General features: G+C 41.0%; 1 protein-coding gene across 2 annotated transcripts in view; it reads left to right on the top strand.

Annotated features, from left to right (window-relative positions):
• VIPR1 (vasoactive intestinal peptide receptor 1) overlaps positions 1–21,605 on the top strand; it is a 409,687-nt gene that overhangs the window by 5,471 nt on the left and 382,611 nt on the right. The gene's annotated exons all lie outside the window — the stretch shown is intronic.

Here is a 21,605-nt window from a genome sequence, read left to right as displayed (position 1 = left end):
ACCCCCCCCCCCCCTCCCGGATTTGGCATTAAGGCTGGGAAAGGTCCCTATGCTGGAGTGGAGATACCATCAATTGGTGTGTTTTTTCAATGAGCTGAAACCATTAATGAGGCCACTAAACTCCCTTACTGTATTTGAATCTATGTGTGTACATATATCAAGCCCTAGACATTTGCTGTCACAGATGTATAGACTGGTCCTTGGGACACAAAATAAAACAGTTCCCCTTTTTCATTAGAGAATGGGAAGGGGAGTTCGAGCAGGGGCTCTCTAGGGCACACATTAAAAAGATTATTGACCTAACACCCTCTACATCTATAAGTTCACGGATTTGGGAGATGTCATATAGATTTCTAGCCAGGTGGTATCGGACTCCAGTAAGGCTGGCACAGATGTACCCGGCCGCAGATGCTAGGTGCTGGAGGGGGTGTGGGCAGAAGGGTACTTATCTCCATCTATGGTGGTCCTGCCCCAGGATTAAGGTATTTTGGGAAGAGATCGCTCCATGGGGTGGAGAAGTTGTCCTCTGGAGCCATGGAATTAACGCCCTTAAATTTTCTATCTCATTGGACACCAATGTCTATTAGATGGTATAAGAAAAGTATTACTCCACATCTATTGAATGCAGCCAAATTGTTAATACCCAGGCTATGGAAACAGACTAGATGTCCAACTCTGTTAGAGAGAGAGAGAGAGAATGGAGGCCGAAAGATGGGTACAAACAATTAAAGATATAAAGGAAAAATTCAGGGTAATATGGGCAGGTTGGGAACAATGCTCTATGGAGATCATGTAGAGTAATAATATATAAAGCCGCGTGGTCTCTGGGCTCGGATGCGGTTGCCCCTGGGGGGGCAGAGGAGAGGGTTTTTTTTTTTTTTTTTTTCTTCCCCTTTTCCCTTTCACCTCCCTTTCCCCCCTCTTTCTTCCATTTCTCTAGGGGATATAGGTAGGGGAAAAAGTGATGGACTTGATGTCGAGGAAGGTGGGATTTAATAATTGGAAGAGGGGACAAAGCACATGGGGGGGAGGGTAAAGGAAGGTGGATATATAGGATGGGGGAGTAGAAGGAATATATATGGTTAAAGGAAGATGAGGTGTATATTCACTATAGATAGCTAAGGGGTGGAGTATGGCTTATAGAAGCCTCTTAATTTCTTTAATTTTTTTTGGGGTGTTAAAAAAAAAAATTTAGCACCCCAAATTTGTGTCAATTTTTTTTCTCTTTTTTTCTTCTCCCTTGGTTTGGGTGAATTGGGAACACATTTAATATAAGGTATTTGGAGGGGGAGGAGGGGTGGAGGGAGGGGGGAGAGGGGAAAGTTTTTTTTTCTTCTTTTTTTTTTTTTTTTTTTTTTGGGGGGGGGGGGGATTGGGAAGTAGATAAAGATGTGTTGACTTTTTGTTAAATATAAATATGTTATGAAGGTTGTTTTTAATGGATATGTCAAATTTAATAAAAATTTAATAATAATAAAAAAAACAAGGAATGTAAATATCGCTTGTAATCCTCTTTTTATGGAGAGATCTGGGGTCAAAAAGACCCCCAACTACATTTTTGATCTTTTGCTTTCAAAGGTAGAGGGGATCTACCTTTTTGAAAGCAAAAGATATAAAAAAAAAAAAAAAAAAAAAAAAAAAAAGAAGGATCTTTTGCATAAAACAAAAATAAAATGCTTACTCCCAACCTCCATGACGTCGCTCCGGTCCTCCAAGATAAGAGATGTGGGGAGAGACAATCTGGTCTCTGTTCACCTCTGTGGCCAACCACGCCATAACCCCGGTAAACCACCTGCAGACTGCAACGTGTGTATATACAGTATATGTATTGCGGACGGCAAGGGGTTAAAGTGGTTGTAAACCCCAGACATGAAAGACCTCATTTATTATTATTATTATTATTATTATTATTATTATTAAACAGGATTTATTTAGCGCCAACAGTTTACGCAGCGCTTTACAACATGAGGGCAGACAGTACAAATACAAATCAATACAGGAGGAATCAGAGGGCCCTGCTCGTTAGAGCTCATTTATCCATCATTCTTCATTCATCATCATTCTTCATCACTCATCCATCATTATATATATTTTTTTCTTTTTTAGGCTGAGAGGTTAGCATTGGTGTTGGGGTTAGGGGTTTAATTATGTATTTTATTTATTAATAATAATAATTAAAATAAACCTCTAACCCCAATGCTAACCCCTAAGCCTACGAAAACGCTAATAATAATAATATAATAATAAATATACCCCAACCCCTACCAAAAGAAAAAATAAATGACAATAAAACAAAAATAACGATAAACTGCATAAATATACCCCTAATCTCAACCCCTGACTCTACTTCTAACCCTAACAATGGAAAAAATAAATAAAATTAATGATAAATACAATAATAATAAATAAAATACATGAATATACCCCTAACCCCAACCCCCAACACTAAAAAAAATAAAAAAAAATAATGATAAATAACCCCTAACAAAAAGACAAATTAATAATAATAAAATAAAAATCATGCTAAATAAAATAATATTTTATTTATCATTTTATTTTATTATTATTTATTTATTATTATTACAATAAAAATGATAGATAAAATATTATTTTTTTTTATTTAGCATGATTTCTATTTTATTATTATTATTATTATTTATTTTTCTTTTTGTTAGGGGTTATTTATCATTATTTTTTTTTTAATAACCCCTAACAAAAAGAAAAATTAATAATAATAAAATAAAAATCATGCTAAATAAAATAATAATATTTTATTTATTATTAAATTTATTGTAGTAGTAATAATAATAATACAATAGAAATAATGATAAATAAAATATTTTTTTCTTTAGCATGATTTTTATTTTATCATTATTATTATAATTTTTTCTTTTCTTTTCGCGCAAATTGTGTTTTAGTGCATTTCTATGGGGGGGGGGGGAGCTTAAGAAACACACCAATCTGCCCAAATCAAGAGACAAAAGAAGCTTTTGGCGCAACAGCGCGCACGTGCGTTTCAGTGTGTCACCTGTAGAGCGACCCAATTCTTTTGATGGGCTGCCCTATGCACGAGAAACGCGGAAAAGAACTTCCTGATCCTTTTCCAAAATCGCAGTTTGGCACACGTGAAAACGCATGCATCAGCTGATGCGTGGGGGGGGGGGGGTTGGGGGTCCCATATCTACTTGGTGCTCCAGCCGGGGAAAAAAAAATGTAAAAGTCAGCAGCTACAAATACTACAAATACCGTAGCTGCCTTTCAGCTTCCCAGCCGGTTCCCTACCGCGCATGTGTGAAGCTAATTGGGCCGGTGGCGGGGGAAGGAGGAGGGGGGCCGAACTTCTGAGGAAAGGTGTGAAAATGTGGCACCGGAGGGGGGGAGGAAGTGGATCAGCGGAATTTCCACTTTTGGGTGGAAGTCCCTTTTATTGGCTCCTCCGATCTGCTGAAGGGCAGCTATACGTCTTCCTGACATGCACCTCGCCCCGGAAAGCCTCTCCCCTCAAGACACATGAAGGGGTACTTATAGAAAATTTCTCAGCGCGTTTCGTCCCGAGTACGTTCATTCTGGGTGACTTGGGGCACAATGGAATGTTACTCGTTTTCTCCACAGGTTGAATGTTATTCATTCAGAGTTGTTGGAGAACATTTTCTCCATTATGGCCCCTAGATGGAGTCAGTGATCATAGGAAATAAAGTAGGTGATACGAGGTCTCCTTGCTGTCTGCCAAATGCTCTCGGAATTCCATCCGTGTGGAAGAAGATCTTATATGGAAAAATAATAGGAAATGTTATGAAGGATTTATGGAGGTCACAGAATGCGGCAGTCCGGTGCCCATCCACCCCGACTTTTGGTACTTGGAACCTCCCTGGTTGACCGACTGCATTATAAGTAAATTGATAGTTCTGGGCTTGACTGATTTGAAGCCGGTTTATTGGATCGGTGCCCCCCCCCCCTCCCCGGGCTCCACCCACCTCAGTCACCGGCGGCGCTGGCAGGACGACACTGGATGTGCCATAAATTCTGTTGCCAAGAGCAATAAACGGCAGTGCAAACAGCAGCGGGGGATGTGCAAAGGGCACGCAGGTTTGCTCTGGGCGGGCCGAGTTTTCATAAGACGATTCGATCGCCTCGTATTTATGGAATGACCACAAGTGAGCGAAAGTGACACAGTCTGCGGTTATTTTTGTGTGTGTGTGTGTGTAATAAATATATATATATATTTATTATCTCTATCAATTGACATTGAATATTATATATTGTCAAAAGTATTGGGACACCTGCCTTTACACACATGATCTTTAATGACATCCCAGTCTTAGTCCGTAGGGTTCAATATTGAGTTGGCTCCGCCCTTTGCAGCTATAACAGCTTCAACTCTTCTGGGAAGGCCGTCCACAAGGTTTAGGAGTGTGTCTATGGGAATGTTTGACCATTCTTCCAGAAGAGCATTTGTGAGGTCAGGCACTGATGTTGGACGAGAAGGCCTGGCTCGCAGTCTCCGCTTTAATTCAACCCAAAGGTGTTGAGGTCAGGACTCTGTGCAGGCCAGTCAAGTTCCTCCACCCCAAACTCGCTCATCCATGTCTTTATTGACCTTGCTTTGTGCACTGGTCCAAATCATTTGGTGGAGGGCGGATTATGGTGTGGGGGGTTGTTTTTCAGGGGTTGGGATTGGCCCCTTAGTTCCAGTGAAGGGAACTCTTAAAGCGTCAGCATACCAAGACATTCTGGACAATTTCATGCTCCCAACTTTGTGAGAACAGTTTGGGGACGGCCCCTTCCTGTTCCAACATGACTGCGCACCAGTGCACAAAGCAAGGTCCATAAAGACATGGATGAGGGAGTTTGGGGTGGAGGAACTTGACTGTCCTGCACAGAGTCCTGACCTCAACCTGATAGAACACCTTTGGGATGAATTAGAGCGGAGACTGCGAGCCAGGCCTTCCCATCCAACATCAGTACCTGACCTCACAAATGCACTTCTGGAAGAATGATCAAACATTCCCATAGGCACACTCCTAAACCTTGTGGACGGCCTTCCCAGAAGAGTTGAAGCTGTTATAGCTGCAAAGGGCGGAGCCAACTCAATATTGAACCCTACGGACTAATGCCCCGTACACACGGTACGATTGTTGGCCAACCAAGCGTCTGATTTTTGTCTTCAGGGCGTGTGCCAGGATCTTGTGTTGCACACTAACGTTACACAATTGTCGTGCCACAAACACGAATGTAGTGACGTACTGCGAGGAATTTCAGCTCTTGAGCGCCACCCTTTGGGCCCCTTCTGCTAATTTCATGTTTGAGTATTGATTCCGAGAATGTTTGTACTTTCGATGTTTGTGTGACGGACTTGTGTACTGACTATACAGAAATCAGACGCGGAGCCGACATTTTGACACAAATTTTCTAGCCTGTCATCCAACATTTGTTGGCCGAAAATTGGAAAACAATTGTTTTGAAAGGAGCGAACTGACAGTATGAACTTCGGACAACAGCCTCACAATCGACAATCCCCTTCCGACTTTCATACCGTGTGTACGAGGCGCCATTAAAGTTTTATGTGCGTGTAAAGGCGGGTGTCCCAATACTTTTGACAATATAGTGTACACCGTTGCATTGTTCCAAGCTGGACCAATGTAACTGTGCAAAAAAAAATCTATACCTGGAGTTTGGGGTGGAGGAACTTGACTGGGCCTGCACAGAGTCCTGACCTCAACACCTTTTGGGATGAATTAGAGCATCAGGCAACTGATTAGATGTGAACGAGAAGACCTGGCTTGCAGTCTCCGCTGTAATTCATCCCAAAAAGGTGTTGAGGTCAGGACTCTGTGCAGGCCAGTCAAGTTCCTCCACCCCAAACTCGCTCATCCACGTCTTTATGGACCTTGCTTTGTGCTCTGGTCCAAATCTATTTGCGAATAATCGATCCAACAGTTGTCTCCTTATCACCAAGCGTCTTAATGATGGTCATTCCAGCCTTGTGCAGGTCTACAAACTTGTCCCCGAGGTCCTCTGTTGGTCTTCTCCATGATGGTTTGAGTGGAAGAGATTCTGTGGACGGGTGTCTTCTATACACAGAACGAGATGTCGTTAGGAGCTCCTTCTTACATTGACAGGACTGATCTGTGTACCACATGAGCATCTTCCCAGTCTGTGGGAGCCACAATTATTGGTGGTTGGTAGGGGATCCAATACTTATTTTACTCACCGAACTGCAACTCAGTTTATAACATTTGTATTGTGTGTTTTTTGTGGAGTTTTGGTTGATATTCTGTCTCTATTATATAAAATCCACCTATGATAAAAATATTAGACCCTTCATTTCTTTGTAAGAGGGCAAACTAACACAATCTGCAGGGGATCGAATAATAAACCCCCCCCCCGGGGCTGGGGCTACAGTTATTGCTCTCATTCCGACGTGCGCGGCGATATGTAACATAATCGACGTTTTCAGGCGTAAAGTGCCTCGCCACGTGCGTATATGTTGGGGTGGGGGGCCTCAATTTATTTTTTATTTTTTTGGGGGGGTGGGGATTATATGTGCTTGCATTAGTGTTCATTTTTTACAAATAAAATGTTTTTCTTTTTTTAATTATTATTATTATTATTAACTTTGATGGAAAAAAATAAATAAAGTTAATAGTAAAAAAAAACCCTATGTGATGAGTTTTTTTTTTTTTTTTGTCTTATTATTATTATTATTAATATTATTATTATTTAACTTTGGGAAAAAAAAATAATAATTAAGGGGAACTTTATTATTATTATTATTAACTTTGGAAAAAATAATAATAATAATAATTTTAAAAAAATCCCCTATGTGATGATGAGTTTTTTTTTTTTGGCTTTTTTATTATTATTTATTATTATTATTATTATTAACTTTGATGGAAAAATATAATAATAATATTAAAAAAATCCCCTATGCGATGATGAGTTTTTTTTTTTTTTGTCTTTTTTATTATTATTATTATTTAACTTTGGAAAAAAAAATAATAATTAAGGGGAATTTTATTATTTATTATTATTAACTTTGGAAAAATATAATAATAATATTAAAAAAATCCCCTATGTGATGATGAATTTTTTTTGTCTTTTTTATTATTATTATTATTATTATTATTATTAACTTTGATGGAAAAAAATAATAAAGATAATAGTTTTTTTTTATTATTATTATTATTATTAATAATTGATTACAATAATTATAGTAATAATAATTAATTATAATAATAATAATAGGGGATTTTCATTATTATTATTATTATTGTTGTTATTAACTTTGATGGAAAAAGATGATGATAATAATAATAAAAAATCCCCTATGTGATGAGTTTGTTTTTTTTTTTTGTCTTATTATTATTATTATTATTATTATTGTTTAACTTTGGGAAAAAAAAATAATAATTAAGGGGAACTTTATTATTATTATTAACTTTGGAAAAAATAATAATAATAATAATTTTAAAAAAATCCCCTATGTGATGATGAGTTTTTTTTTTTTTTTTGGCTTTTTTATTATTATTTATTATTATTATTATTAACTTTGATGGAAAAATATAATAATAATATTAAAAAAATCCCCTATGCGATGATGAGTTTTTTTTTTTTTTTTTTGTCTTTTTTATTATAATTATTATTATTATTTAACTTTGGGAAAAAAAATAATAATTAAGGGGAATTTTATTATTTATTATTATTAACTTTGGAAAAATATAATAATAATATTAAAAAAATCCCCTATGTGATGATGAATTTTTTTGTCTTTTTTATTATTATTATTATTATTATTATTAACTTTGATGGAAAAAAATAATAAAGATAATAGTTTTTTTTATTATTATTATTATTAATAATTGATTACAATAATTATAGTAATAATAATTAATTATAATAATAATAATAGGGGATTTTCATTATTATTATTATTATTGTTGTTATTAACTTTGATGGAAAAAGATGATGATAGTAATAATAAAAAATCCCCTATGTGATGAGTTTTTTTTTTTTTTTTGGCTTTTTTATTATTATTATTAACTTTCATGGAAAAACAAATATAAAGATAATAATAACGAAAAAAAAGTCCCCCTATGTGATGATGAGTTTTCCTCTTCCTTTTTTTTTTTTTTTTTATTATTTATTTTCACAGGTACTTTTTAATGAGACATCCAGGGTCTAAAAGACTCTGCAGGTCTCCCCTGAATGTAATGCACATTGCACTGCATTCTTTCCTGGCCTTGATGGCCGGGGACCCTAGAAATTAAGTCAGACGTCACTTCCGCCCAACGGCCTTAAATGGCCCTTTTTTTTAAATTTTTAGTTTTTTTGTTTTTGTTTGTTTTTGCAATAAAAAAAGACATTTTTTTCCCTATTGCTTTCAAGTGCAAATGTGACATCTGAGGTCTTTTTGACCCCGGATCTCATATTTAGGAGGACCTGTCATGCTTTTTTTCGCTTACAAGGGATGTTTACATTCCTTGTAATAGGAATAAAAGTGATCCGAACATTTTTTTTTTTTTTTTTTTTTTTTTTTTTTTTTAAAAGGGAAATAAAAAATAAAAAGTAAAATGAATAACGCATGTGCAAGTCGCGCCTGCATATGAAAACGGTGTTCAAACTACACATGTGAGGTATCGCCGCGACCGTTAGAGCGAGAGCAATAATTCTAGCCCTAGACCTCCTCTGTAACTCAAAACTGGTAACCTGTAGAAATTTTTAAACGTCGCTGATGGAGATTTTTAAGGGGTCATAGTTCGTCGCCATTCCACGAGTGGGCGCAATTTTGAAGCGTGACATGTTGGGTATCAATTTACTCGGCGTAACATTGTCTTTCACAATCTGGAAAAAAAAATTGGGATAACTGTACTGTTTTATTTATTTTAATTAAAAAAAGTGTATTTTTTCCCCAAAAAATTGCCTTTGTAAGACCGCTGCGCAAATACGGTGTGACAAAGTATAAACAACCGCCATTTTATTCTCTAGGGTGTCTGAAAAAATATATAAAATATATATATATATATATATATATAATTGTTCTAAGTAATTTTCTAACCAAAAAAAAATGATTTTAACTTGTAAACAGCAAGTGTGAAAAATAGGCCCGGTCCTTAAGTGGTTAAATAAATGATGAGCTCATCTCTCTGTCATTGTGATCTCTCATCCAATCAGCATGCCCCCTTATTAGCATATGAACGCTCTGCAGCACAGCTGATTGGCTCCCTGCGCTGCTTCTTCCTCTCCCAGTCCAAGCTCTGCTGTACAGGGATTGCTAGAGGCTGATGCCAGGTCTATAGAGTATATACATGTGTGATAAGCTCCCTTTGGGCACAGGGACTGTTATGAATAAATAATATGTAAAGCACTGCAGAATTTAGATAAAGGATGAGCTCCTCTCTCTAGCGCTCTGCTCTCTCCTCCTATCCGCATGTCCCTTATGAGTATAGGAGCACAGCTGGGGCTGCAAAAGGCTCATACCAGGTCAAATTTAAGTGCTTGCAGCACATTTAGTCGGCTCCCTGTGCTGCTTCTCCCTCTCCCAGTCTGAGGTCTGCTACACAGGGGTTTCCAGACGCTGATACCAGGTCAGATTTAGGTGCTGCACCAAATACAAAATTCCGGGGCTGAAACTGAAGATTCAGGATGTACTTGGCCAAAAACCGAAACAGAAATGGACAGTTTTTTTTTTTTTTAATTTAAATTTATTTAATGTATATGGCTGGTGTTTTCTGCATAGAAGTCAATAGGGGGACAATTTTTGCATAGAAGTCAATAGGGGGGGAAATTTTTGCATAGAAGTCAATAGGGGGGGACGATTTTTGCATAGAAGACAATAGGGGGTGATTTTTGCATAGAAGTCAATAGGGGGAAATTTTTGCATAGAAGTCAATAGGGGGTGATTTTTGCATAGAAGTCATTAGGGGGGGCGATTTTTGCATAGAAGTCATTAGGGGGACGATTTTTGCATAGAAGTCAATAGGGGGGGGGCGATTTTTGCATAGAAGTCAATAGGTGGACGATTTTTTTTTGCATAGAAGTCATTAGGGGGACGATTTTTGCATAGAAGTCAATAGGGGGAAATTTTTGCATAGAAGTCAATAGGGGGAAATTTTTGCATAGAAGTCAATAGGGGGGCGATTTTTGCATAGAAGTCATTAGGGGGGCGATTTTTGCATAGAAGTCATTAGGGGGGCGATTTTTGCATAGAAGTCATTAGGGGGGCGATTTTTGCATAGAAGTCAATAGGGGGGGGCGATTTTTGCATAGAAGTCATTAGGGGGGCGATTTTTGCATAGAAGTCAATAGGGGGGGGCGATTTTTGCATAGAAGTCAATAGGGGGAAATTTTTGCATAGAAGTCAATAGGGGAGTGATTTTTGCATAGAAGTCATTAGGGGGGCGATTTTTGCATAGAAGTCAATAGGTGGACGATTTTTGCATAGAAGTCATTAGGGGGGCGATTTTTGCATAGAAGTCATTAGGGGGGCGATTTTTGCATAGAAGTCAATAGGGGGGGCGTTTTTTGCATAGAAGTCAATAGGGATGATTTTGCATAGAAGTCAATAGGGGGACGATTTTTGCATAGAAGTCAATAGGGGGGGCGTTTTTTGCATAGAAGTCAATAGGGGTGATTTTGCATAGAAGTCAATAGGGGGACGATTTTTGCATAGAAGTCAATAGGGGGACGATTTTTGCATAGAAGTCAATAGGGGGGCGATTTTTGCATAGAAGTCAATGGGGGGGGGGGCGTTTTTGCATTGAACTCAATGGGAGGCAGCATGCCTTTACCTGCCCGTTTTTTGATTTTTTTTTTTTATAACGGCAAAACGCAGATAGCCTTATTTTTCGGCGGCCGATTATCTTAGTGCATCCCTAACTGCAGCACAACTGATTGGCTCCCTGTGCTGCTTCTCCCTTTCCTAGTCCGAGGTCTTCTACACGGGTGTTTTGAAGACGATGATCCCAGGTCACATTTAAGTGCGTGTGTACATGCATGTGAGATTTGGTTCCTTTTTAGATTGTAAGCTCCTTGGGTACAAGGGCTGTTGCGAACGAACAGTGCGCTGCATAATCGAAACGAAGGATGTGCCCATCACTCTGCTCTCAGCTTCTATCAGCATGCCCCCCCCCCTCCTTATTAGCATATGAGCACTGCAGCACAGCTGATTGGCTCCCTGTGCTGTGCTTCTTCCTTTCCCAGTTTGAGCTCTGCTGTACAGGGGTTGCAAAAGGCTGGGACTGGTTCAAACTGAGGTTCTTGCATTTTTAAAATACTATTATTGCTATTTTTTTCGTGAGCTGCATTCATTTTTATCCTTTTTTTAAAATCTGCTTCGGATTTCCGATTGATCACTTTTTAGAAGTGAGATTTATTTTATTGCATCCTCTGTAGACCTAGAAGGGCGCAATTAACACCTCCCCCGCTGCAAACTTCATGAGAAGTTTGCAGCATCCGGTATATATGCAGATCTAATGGATATAAAAGCCTGACAAGTGTCCGGGGACACGGTGAGGAGGAAGCGGTGTGGCGGCCGGCCAGGCTGATTGCGGCGGCTCGTTGTCTTCCCCTGCCCCCCCCCCCCCCCCCCCGTATTGCACAATCCGCCCGCTCTTTTCTAGGTCACACACTGATGTCTATCTCCTCCATGCAGCCACACATCAGGTTCTCATTGTGCAGAAGGCCGGAGGTGTCGACGAGTTTATCACTTAGTGCCGTCTGCTCCGAGGGCTCTGCGTAATGTGTTATTGGCGGTCCCAGGATTGCTGAGCCAGCTAGAACACGCCGAGATAGAGGGGGCCGGGGGAGGTGTTTGGCCGGGTGTCACTTCTAGGAACTCGTTTGGACGCACGTGCTCCTGAGATAGTTGGCCGGTTCACGCGGACGGGGACCATACGGGCAAAACTCAACTTCTACAGTAGATGGTTCCTTCCACCGGCTACGGTCCTTCTGATGGCCAACTTCTGGAAATAATTATTATTATTTATTATTGGTGACTAGCACAAGGCTGTCTCCCAGGGGCCACACATCATTGTCTCAATATTACAATTTTGCTACACATTGTGGACAATCTCATATTTGGACTATTTTTCCCGGTGGGTGTCCTCATTGCTTGGTGGGCTTTGAAGCCCATAGTTGGCTCCCTTCCCTCTTTGGTCTTTGGAGTCCACTCTTTGTGCATTATTTTACCCCTGTTCCCTGGATCCGTCTGGCTTTTCCTGCTCCTCTCTTACTACCCTGTTTCCCCGAAAATAAGACCTAGCGTGATTGTCGGTGATGGCTGCAATATAAGCCCTACCCTGTTTCCCCGAAAATAAGCCCTACCCTGAAAATAAGACCTACAAGGACTTTAACTAGGGCTTATTTGGGGGGTAGGGCTTATATTGCAGCCATCACAGACAATCACGCTAGGTCTTATTTTTGGGGAAACAGGGTAGCAGATTGGGTTTGGCCTGACCTATCTGTGCATAGATCCTTGACGGTGGTGTAGTAGAACCTGTCTCCAGTGGGATGGTACCCTCTGAACCAGTTTCTGGATACTTATAATTGAGACTGATCTCTCTGCAAGACCGTGAGGTCCGTTCTCTTTATTTGCTATCTGTAGAACCTTGGCTATATCCTGAAGAATGTTGCAATAGAGGGGGGTTTTTTGGGACTTTGAATGAGACGTATGATAACATGCATCTCCATCCCTAATCAGGTACATAAAGAAAGAGGGTCGTAAGTATTTATTTGTTTGCCATGATTGAGTAGGTACATAGCAGACAATACATGAATAGAGTATACAATAATATTGTCCTCAAGAATAAAAAATCACTATAATATAACAGTTATAATCCACAGTATTGCCTGGATACAAAGACCATGATAAGTACCTTGTTTCCCCGAAAATAAGACCTAGCGTGATTGTCGTGATGGCTGCAATATAAGCCCTACCCGCCAAATAAGCCCTACCCTGTTTCCCCGAAAATAAGACCTAGCGTGATTGTCGGTGATGGCTGCAATATAAGCCCTACCCCCCAAATAAGCCCTACCATGTTTCCCCGAAAATAAGCCCTACCCTGAAAAGAAGACCTACAAGGACTTTAACTAGGGCTTATTTGGGCTGTAGGGCTTATATTGCAGCCATCGCTGACAATCACGCTAGGTCTTATTTTTGGAGAAACAGGGTATGTGTGTGTTGCATCTAGGTTAAGCCTGACGCGTTTCATGGGATCTACCCAATCATCAGGGGCGGATGCATGGTACATCTATAAGGAAAGGTGAGTATATCAAAATCAACCATTCATGGACAAAAATTGGAAAAAGAATATACATACAAGGAGGAAAAAGTAGTCATCCCTGTAAGACTCGCATGTCTGCTTAGTGTGAAACACCAAGTCAGGGTGCTAGGGCCGAAATGAATGCCTGGTCCGGAAGCTGTGGTGATAGGGTCCAACAGGAACACAGGGAGCGTGAATGTAGGTGTAACCCAGAGTATCTGGAACAATGGGACAAATGGGCTCCATTCTGTGGATCAATAAAAATATGAAAATATAACAATGTAAAATGTAAACTAATCAAATAAAATGAGTATAAACTGGTATCCCGAAGAAGCCTAAAGGTGAAACGCGTAGATACACAAGAGCTGACTGCACATTATGTATCAGTATACATGATTTTTAATTTTTCTGTATTGTTCTATTCATGTTGTATATTTTTTAATAAATAGTGTTTATTCTCATACCTCTTCATTGTTTCCTATGCCTTTAAAGTCCGACCTAAGTTTACTGTTATAGTATACCTTTTTTTTTTCCTTATTATTTATTATTATTTCAGTTATATAGCGCCGTCAATTTACGCAGCGCTTTACATATACATTATACAGTCACATCAGTCCCTACCCTCAAGGAGCTTACAATCTAAGGTCTCTAACTCACATTAATATACTAGGGGCCAATTTAAACAGAAGCCAATTAACCTTCCAGCATGTCTTTGGAGTGTGGGAGGAATCCGGAGCACCCGGAGGAAACCCACACAGGCACAGGGAGAACATGCAAACTCCAGGCAGGTAGTGTCGTGGTTGGGATTCAAACCAGCGACCCCTTTTTACTGCTAGGCAAGAGTGCTACCCACTACACCACTGTGCCGCCCAATCCCCTTTAAAAACCGTTCCATAGATGCTTGTCCTGGTGATGTCTTGTTTTGGACTGCAGGATGAAAGGTGAAAAAAAGAATCTACAAAACATTTTCCAGCAGGTCGGAAAATGTGCGCCGTCGATGATATAGGCCCCTTTTTGAAGCTCCAAGATGCTGGAGGGAAAAAAAAAAAAAATTTATTCTCTATGGTGACGGTTTCCATCTCCACTCGGACAAACAACTATTTTTTAGCACCACATCCCTTATTTGAATAGACACAGAGGAATTTGTAGGATTTTTAAGGTGCAAGTAAGATACAGTGATCTCAAAGATCTCAAAGAATAATATAAAATATATTTTATTTAAACAGAGATTTAAAAAAAAATTGTCTAAAAACAATGGCATCGTGTTTTTTTTTTTTTTTTTTTTAATGGATACAGCACTTTAGATGGAGTTCATAACAACATGTTTCGCCCACATCCTGGGCTTCCTCAGGGGATGCTTTCCATTTAGGGTACAAACCTTCTAATAGAGAAAAAAAAAAAATATATATATATATATATATATATATATATATATATATATATATATATATATATATATATATATATATATATATATATATATATATATATATATATATATATATATATATATATATATACATATACCAGTCATATCAAAACTCACAATTGTACAATTGTATAGAAAAAAAACTACATACATTTATTTAAACATCTCCACACCAAGTCGCCTGTAGCTCAAAAAAGTTCTGGCACTTTTTTTTTTTTTTTTTTTTGTAGCTCAAATTTCAGGAAGATTGTCGCAGTTTTTTTTTTTGGCAGATTTTTATGAATGGAAACGCGCCATTCGCACGCTTTGACGTGCGTTTTTTTTTTTTTTTTTTTTTTTGCTCGCGATTTTCTGCTCAAGTTAAAACCTCAAATAGTAATAGTATATGAACAACCTAAATGTAAAATAAATACACAAATAACTAAAAAACAGATACGGAACACATTACAAGAAGAAAGTGGAAATGGGAGTTTTGAGGAGCAAAATGATTCAAACTTGAAACAAAATCAAAATTTACATCATTTTATTAAATAAACATTATTAAAAATGTTAAAATGAAAATTAAAAATCAAAATTTACAAAATGTTATTAAATAAACCATCAAAAATGTTAAAATCAACATATGAAAATTCATACGATCGTATGAATTTTCATATGTTGATTTTAAAATTTGTATTGTTTTATTTAATAAAATATTTTGTAAATTTTGATTTTGAATTTTCATTTTAACATTTTGAGTCATTTTGCTCCTCAAAACTCCCATTTCCACTTTCTTCTTGTAAAATCTTTATTATGGGGAGGTGCATTTTAATAAGACCCCCTCCCCCATCCTTGGAAAAAAATTCATTGTTCTCAGATAAAGAACATGGTTACCAAAATTGGGACTTTAGAGGCAGACTTGAGGAAGTAGTAACATGACTGCGCACCAGTGCACAAAGCAAGGTCCATAAAGACATGGATGATTATCTCCTTACAATGGTGTCTGAAAGTGGGCGGGATATATTGGGTGAACATGTTGTCCCTGAAGTTGATGTGTTGAGGCAGAAAAAAATAGGCAAGTGTGATTTGAGAAGGGCTACCGCAATCCGACTGGAAGTGGGGGGAGTGGGTACCTGTCAAAACCAGGTACCTGCTAAGCCCCACAAAAAAAAAATGTTGTGCCAGGAGGGGGGGGAATCACAAAAGTTGCAAGCAAGCCACAAGGAAGTCGCATGACTTTGGGGTTGCAGCAGAGTGAACTGCGCCCATGTTTTACAGCGGCCCCCTTTTTGCCATCTTGCCCCCCCCCCAGTGGTGCAAGGGCCTGGTCCTAAATGCGACCTTTGTGACCCTGGTAATTCCGCCAATGTTTTGGCTTATGTATATACACTATATTACCAAAAGTATTGGGACGCCTGCCTTTACACGCACATGAACTTTAATGCCATCCCAGTCTTAGTCCCTCCCCACTGTGGCCACCGTCCTAACACTTGCCTGCTTTCAACACATCAACTTCAGGGACAAGGTGCTGCCCACTATATCCCACCCACTTTCAGATGCCATTTTAAGGCGATAATCAACGTTATTCACTTTACCTGTCGGTGGTCAGAACGTTATGGCCCGCTCGGTGTATACTTTGACTTATGATGTTACCAGTCTCCAGCTGGTAGATGATACAGCACTCACCCACTCCTTTCCATTATCCCGACTCCACGGCATCTTGGGAGACAGCCCCGCCCACCGCAGCTGTGCATGTTTCCCTATGAGATTGTGTAGACCTCCACTCTTACACTGAGCTCTCTGTGCTGTGCAGCGTGTGATGTCAGATCCCTGCCCCCCCTGCCTTCTGGAGCTGAGAAAAAGCTTTTGATCTGTGTGGTTTTTTTTTTTGTTTGTTTTTGTTTTTGTTTTTTTTGTAGGAGGCTGTAGAGGAGAGAGTGCTGCAGGTAAACAGGTACAACTTTTATGTAGGAGGATTTGTTCCATCTCTGAGCATCACCTGAGGCCAGTCACCTCACTGGGTATATGGAAGGGTTTACAACCACTTTAATAAATGCATTATCACTAACGGAATCGTCTCTCGGCCTTGATCACAGGGACTGGGTCGCGCTCGTAAAAAAAAAAACCAGTAGGGCGTCGCGGCATTACCTAACGCTCGCTCTATATAAATGGATGCGCTCGGCGGGGTAGTGATGTTGACTCGCGCTGTTTTATAGTCCCCCCCCCCGGTGTTTAATGTATAGGTTTCCAAAGCATTCTCCCCAGCATTCCTGTGCGACCGCATTAAAGACGCAGGGCCGCCTGATTGCTGCAACCATTTAGGAGGCATTTTCCCCTCCCCTGTTTCTTCAATGTACAGCACATCCTGTGTGTAATTTATTACTGGTTACGGCGGACGGCAGCGAGAAGGTTGGAGTAACAGACGCACGCGGAAATGTAATTAAACCCACGATTAGCAGTAAAAATATTGTCTGCAAATAGATTCTCTCTAAGCATTTAAGGGATTCGGCTCGGTAATGGATAGATGGTAATTCTCTTATGTCTTTTTAATGGCTTTAATAATGTAAAATAAAAGGTCCCCTTTAGTTAGAATGCAAAATGCCATTTAGATGGTATTTTTTTTCCTGTCCTTGTATAGCACCAACAGTGTACAGAATGCATAAAACCATTAACATCTGTGTTTCTTCAGTAGGGGTCCCGGGAACGCAGAACGCAGGTTAGAATTTGAAAACTGCGCTTAGACAAAGTACAGTTCGAAATGGTGATATCAGCAGTGGCTCTACTGTGAGATACCCAACGCAGGACTAGTTCAATAATATATAAAAGAGCCGCTCTAAAAAAAAAAAAAACAGACTGTTCAAAAAATGACTGAGAGTGTCCGTACAAATTGTATCCTAATTTAGGGACAACCACACATATATATATATATATATATATATATATATATATATATATATATATATATATATATATATATATATATATATATATATATATATATATATATATATATATATATATATATAGGTTTAGCGTATTAAAATCCTCGCCGGCCAGCATGCAGCAAAGTCAACCCGCACTTCCGGGAACGTGCAATGACGTCGGCATGTCGCTCCTCCCTATGCGTTTCGTCGCGCATGACGTGGTCCTGAACATCGTTGCACGTTCCCGGGAAGTGCAGGTTGATGTTGCTGTATGAGGATTTTAATAGGCTAAACCTATTACTTTGATGTAAGTGCAACCTTAATTGTTTAATAAAGTTTTCTAAAGGGTGTTTTTGCACCATGTGTGGCACGTACCTGGAGATGGAGCCTGACGTGGAGAGGAAGGTGATCTCTTACACCTCCGGCCTGGTGCCCCTGATAAAGTAAACAGGAGGCACGGAAGCCTGGAGTGGCGCGAGTGCCTGGAAGTTTGGATGGTGAAGGCTGCACTTGAGAGGTCTGTTCGTACTTGGATGCAGGCGGGATCGTGACGCAGGGTGGCAGATACTTGGCAGGTGGCAGACAGTAGGTGCTTGGCAGGTCACAGGCAGAAGGTGCTTGGCAGGCTGGCAGGTCACAGGCAGAAGGTGCTTGGCAGGTCACAGGCAGAAGGTGCTTGGCAGGTCACAGGCAGAAGGTGCTTGGCAGGTCACAGGCAGAAGGTGCTTGGCAGGTCACAAGCAGAAGGTGCTTGGCAGGCTGGCAGGTCACAAGCAGAAGGTGCTTGGCAGGTCACAAGCAGAAGGTGCTTGGCAGGTCACAGGCAGAAGGTGCTTGGCAGGTCACAGGCAGAAGGTGCTTGGCAGGTCACAGGCAGAAGGTGCTTGGCAGGTCACAAGCAGAAGGTGCTTGGCAGGCTGGCAGGTCACAGGCAGAAGGTGCTTGGCAGGTCACAGGCAGAAGGTGCTTGGCAGGTCACAAGCAGAAGGTGCTTGGCAGGCTGGCAGGTCACAGGCAGAAGGTGCTTGGCAGGTCACAGGCAGAAGGTGCTTGGCAGGTCACAGGCAGAAGGTGCTTGGCAGGTCACAGGCAGAAGGTGCTTGGCAGGTCACAGGCAGAAGGTGCTTGGCAGGTCACAAGCAGAAGGTGCTTGGCAGGCTGGCAGGTCACAGGCAGAAGGTGCTTGGCAGGTCACAGGCAGAAGGTGCTTGGCAGGTCACAAGCAGAAGGTGCTTGGCAAGCTGGCAGGTCACAGGCAGAAGGTGCTTGGCAGGTCACAGGCAGAAGGTGCTTGGCAGGCTGGCAGGTCAACAGCAGAAGGTGCTTGGCAGGCTGGCAGGTCAACAGCAGAAGGTGCTTGGCAGGCTGGCAGGTCACAGGCAGAAGGTGCTTGGCAGGCTGGCAGGTCACAGGCAGAAGGTGCTTGGCAGGCTGGCAGGTCAAGGGCAGAAGGTGCTTGGCAGGCTGGCAGGTCAACTGCAGAAGGTGCTTGGCAGGCTGGCAGATCACAGGAAGAAGGTGCTTGGCAGGCTGGCAGGTAGCAGACAGCAGGTACTTGGCACAGAGCAGGGTCAGGCAAGCCGGGTCGCTCACTAGCAGGAACAGAGCAGTAGGCAGCAGAGTAGTCAGGTTCAGGCTGGAGTTGGCAATGGCAAACAGACAGAAGGATCAAACAGAGACGTGGTCAAAGAGCAAGCCAGGGGTCGGTTCGGGTAGAGTACAAGCGTGGTCAGACGGATCAGAATGGCAACAGGATCAGACACAGGAAACAGGTAGCAGAATGCTGTAGACCATAAGGCAAAGTCCTAGTGCAGCAGAGGTGTTGTTATAGGCCACTTGGCGCTACTTAGCGGTGAGCATGCACACCGGCGCGCGCGCACACGTGTGCACACGTGTGCATGGGTCAGGCTAATGGAGATTTCGCTGTCCATGGGTTTGGCTAATAGGTTTTCTCCGTCTGTGGATTTGGCTAACAGAAATTCTCAGTTTGCACAGAACTATGTGCCTGGGCATATTTCTTCTCTGACAATTGTTTTATTTATTTCTGTGATGAACCCATGGAGATGTTCTTGAGATGACCATTACAACCTAAACTTATGTCCTTGAAGGAACATCTTTGGGAATACCCTGGCCGGGTTGTTTGAGCACAGGCTCTGTTGACCTCTCTTTGACTAGAGGGTCCTATGAAGTTGGTAACCCTGCACTCTTTATTAAGGTGGGGGTGTCACGGCTCGGGGGCTGTGGAGCTTCACAGTTTCTGAACATTTATGAAGAGATTATTAACTTTGCACTTCAGCTTTGCACAAATGTTTTTTTTCTCTTTTTTACAGACTTTGTTATGTGTGGTTAGCCTTAAATAAAAGGGAAAATTTGGACACTCTTTGAACATTATGATTTTTTAGCACAGCTACTTTTAATATTACAGAACCCAGGTTGCCCTGGATCATCATCATGAGTCACCATGGTGTGGTAAGGCCAGCTGCCAGCACCATAACAACCAATGACGCTCAGGGCAGGACGCGTGGCACCTTTTGTTGCTATGCTGTTGGCAGCTGGCCCACATCATGGGGACATATGATGCCAATTATGGGCGGGCGGCATGCAGGGCCAACTCCCTGGCATTCAGGATAGGATGGAAGTCTGCCTCTTCCAGATCTGCTCTGCCCGTGTGATTGGGTGACTCTGTGATGGGAGGGGGGACGGGACAGGATTTTCAGATGATGGGGAGACTTTGATGTGATGAGAGGGCTCTGACATAGGGGTACTGTCATGTAAATGGGGGACTCCGATGTATAGTGGTGACTGATATGAAGGAGGGCTTTGATGTGGTGGGGGACTGCTATTGTGCAGGGAGGAGGGCACCTGATGTGATTCGGGGGACTCCGATGAAAAGGGGGACCTTGATGTAATGTGAGGACTTTGATATGATAGGAGTACTCTGGTGAAAAGGGGGTTCATATGTGATGAGGGGGGGAACAACTGAAGTTATGGGGGCTCTGATATGAAGGGAGCACTTTGATGTAAAGGGGGGACTCTGATGTGATGGAGGACCTCTGATTTGATGGGAGTACTCTGGTGAAAGGGGGAGGGGGGTTAAGATGTGATGGGGGAACCACTGATGTGATGGAAGAACTTTGGTGGGGGGGGGGGGGGACCACTGATGTGATGGGAGTACTCTGATGAAAACTGATGAAAAGGGAGGGTATTATATGATGGGGGGCCTCTGACATGAATGGGGGGCTCTGTGATGGGAGACCTAATTAATTTCACAAGCGTTCCCACTATGTGAAGTGTGAATGGGGGGTGAATAGGGCCTTATATGCAAAACTCATCAGCTTTTTTTTCCTGTACAAATGAGAATAGTTTTCATGTTTTCTGAACTGTAAAGAGTCTTTTGACTCTTCCAACCAATCCCTTGCACCCTCCTACAGTTTTCTAGACGAATTTAGCCACACATGTCCCAGGAGAGGGAAATAAAAGAAGGAAAATGGGAAAATATAACAATCTGTACATTTTGTGGACTGCCTCCTCTAACATTGCTGCCCCTTGACACTGGCCAAAAAGGCCCTGCCTTCTACTCTTCTAGTAGGTAAAAGGCTGTATAAAAATAACCAATCAAAAGTGGATACTATTGTTGGTGGTGGTTGTTGTTAGTTGTTATTGGTGGTGGTTGTTATTGTTATTGGTAGTTGTTGGTTATTGTTGTTGTTATTGGTGGTTGTTGGTGATGGTGGTTGTTATTGGTGGTTGTTGTTTGTTAAAAGTCAACAATATTGTTATTGTTGGTTGTTGTTAGTTGTCATTGGTAGTTGCTCTTGGTGGTTGTTGGTTTTTATTGTTGTTGTTCTTGTTATTGGTGGTTGTTGTTGTTTTTTGGTGTTTGGTGATGGTTGTTATTGGTGGTTGTTGGTGGTTGTTGTTGGTTGTTAAAAGTTGATAATCTTGGTGGTTGTTAGTTGTTGTTTGTTGTTGTTATTGGTGGTTGTTGTTGATGTTGGTTGTTGTCGTTGTTAT

This window comes from Aquarana catesbeiana, linkage group LG05, assembly GCF_042186555.1.
Source record: "Aquarana catesbeiana isolate 2022-GZ linkage group LG05, ASM4218655v1, whole genome shotgun sequence".
Classification (NCBI taxonomy): Eukaryota; Metazoa; Chordata; class Amphibia; order Anura; family Ranidae; genus Aquarana; species Aquarana catesbeiana.
This window is presented reverse-complemented; position numbering and strand designations above follow the sequence as displayed.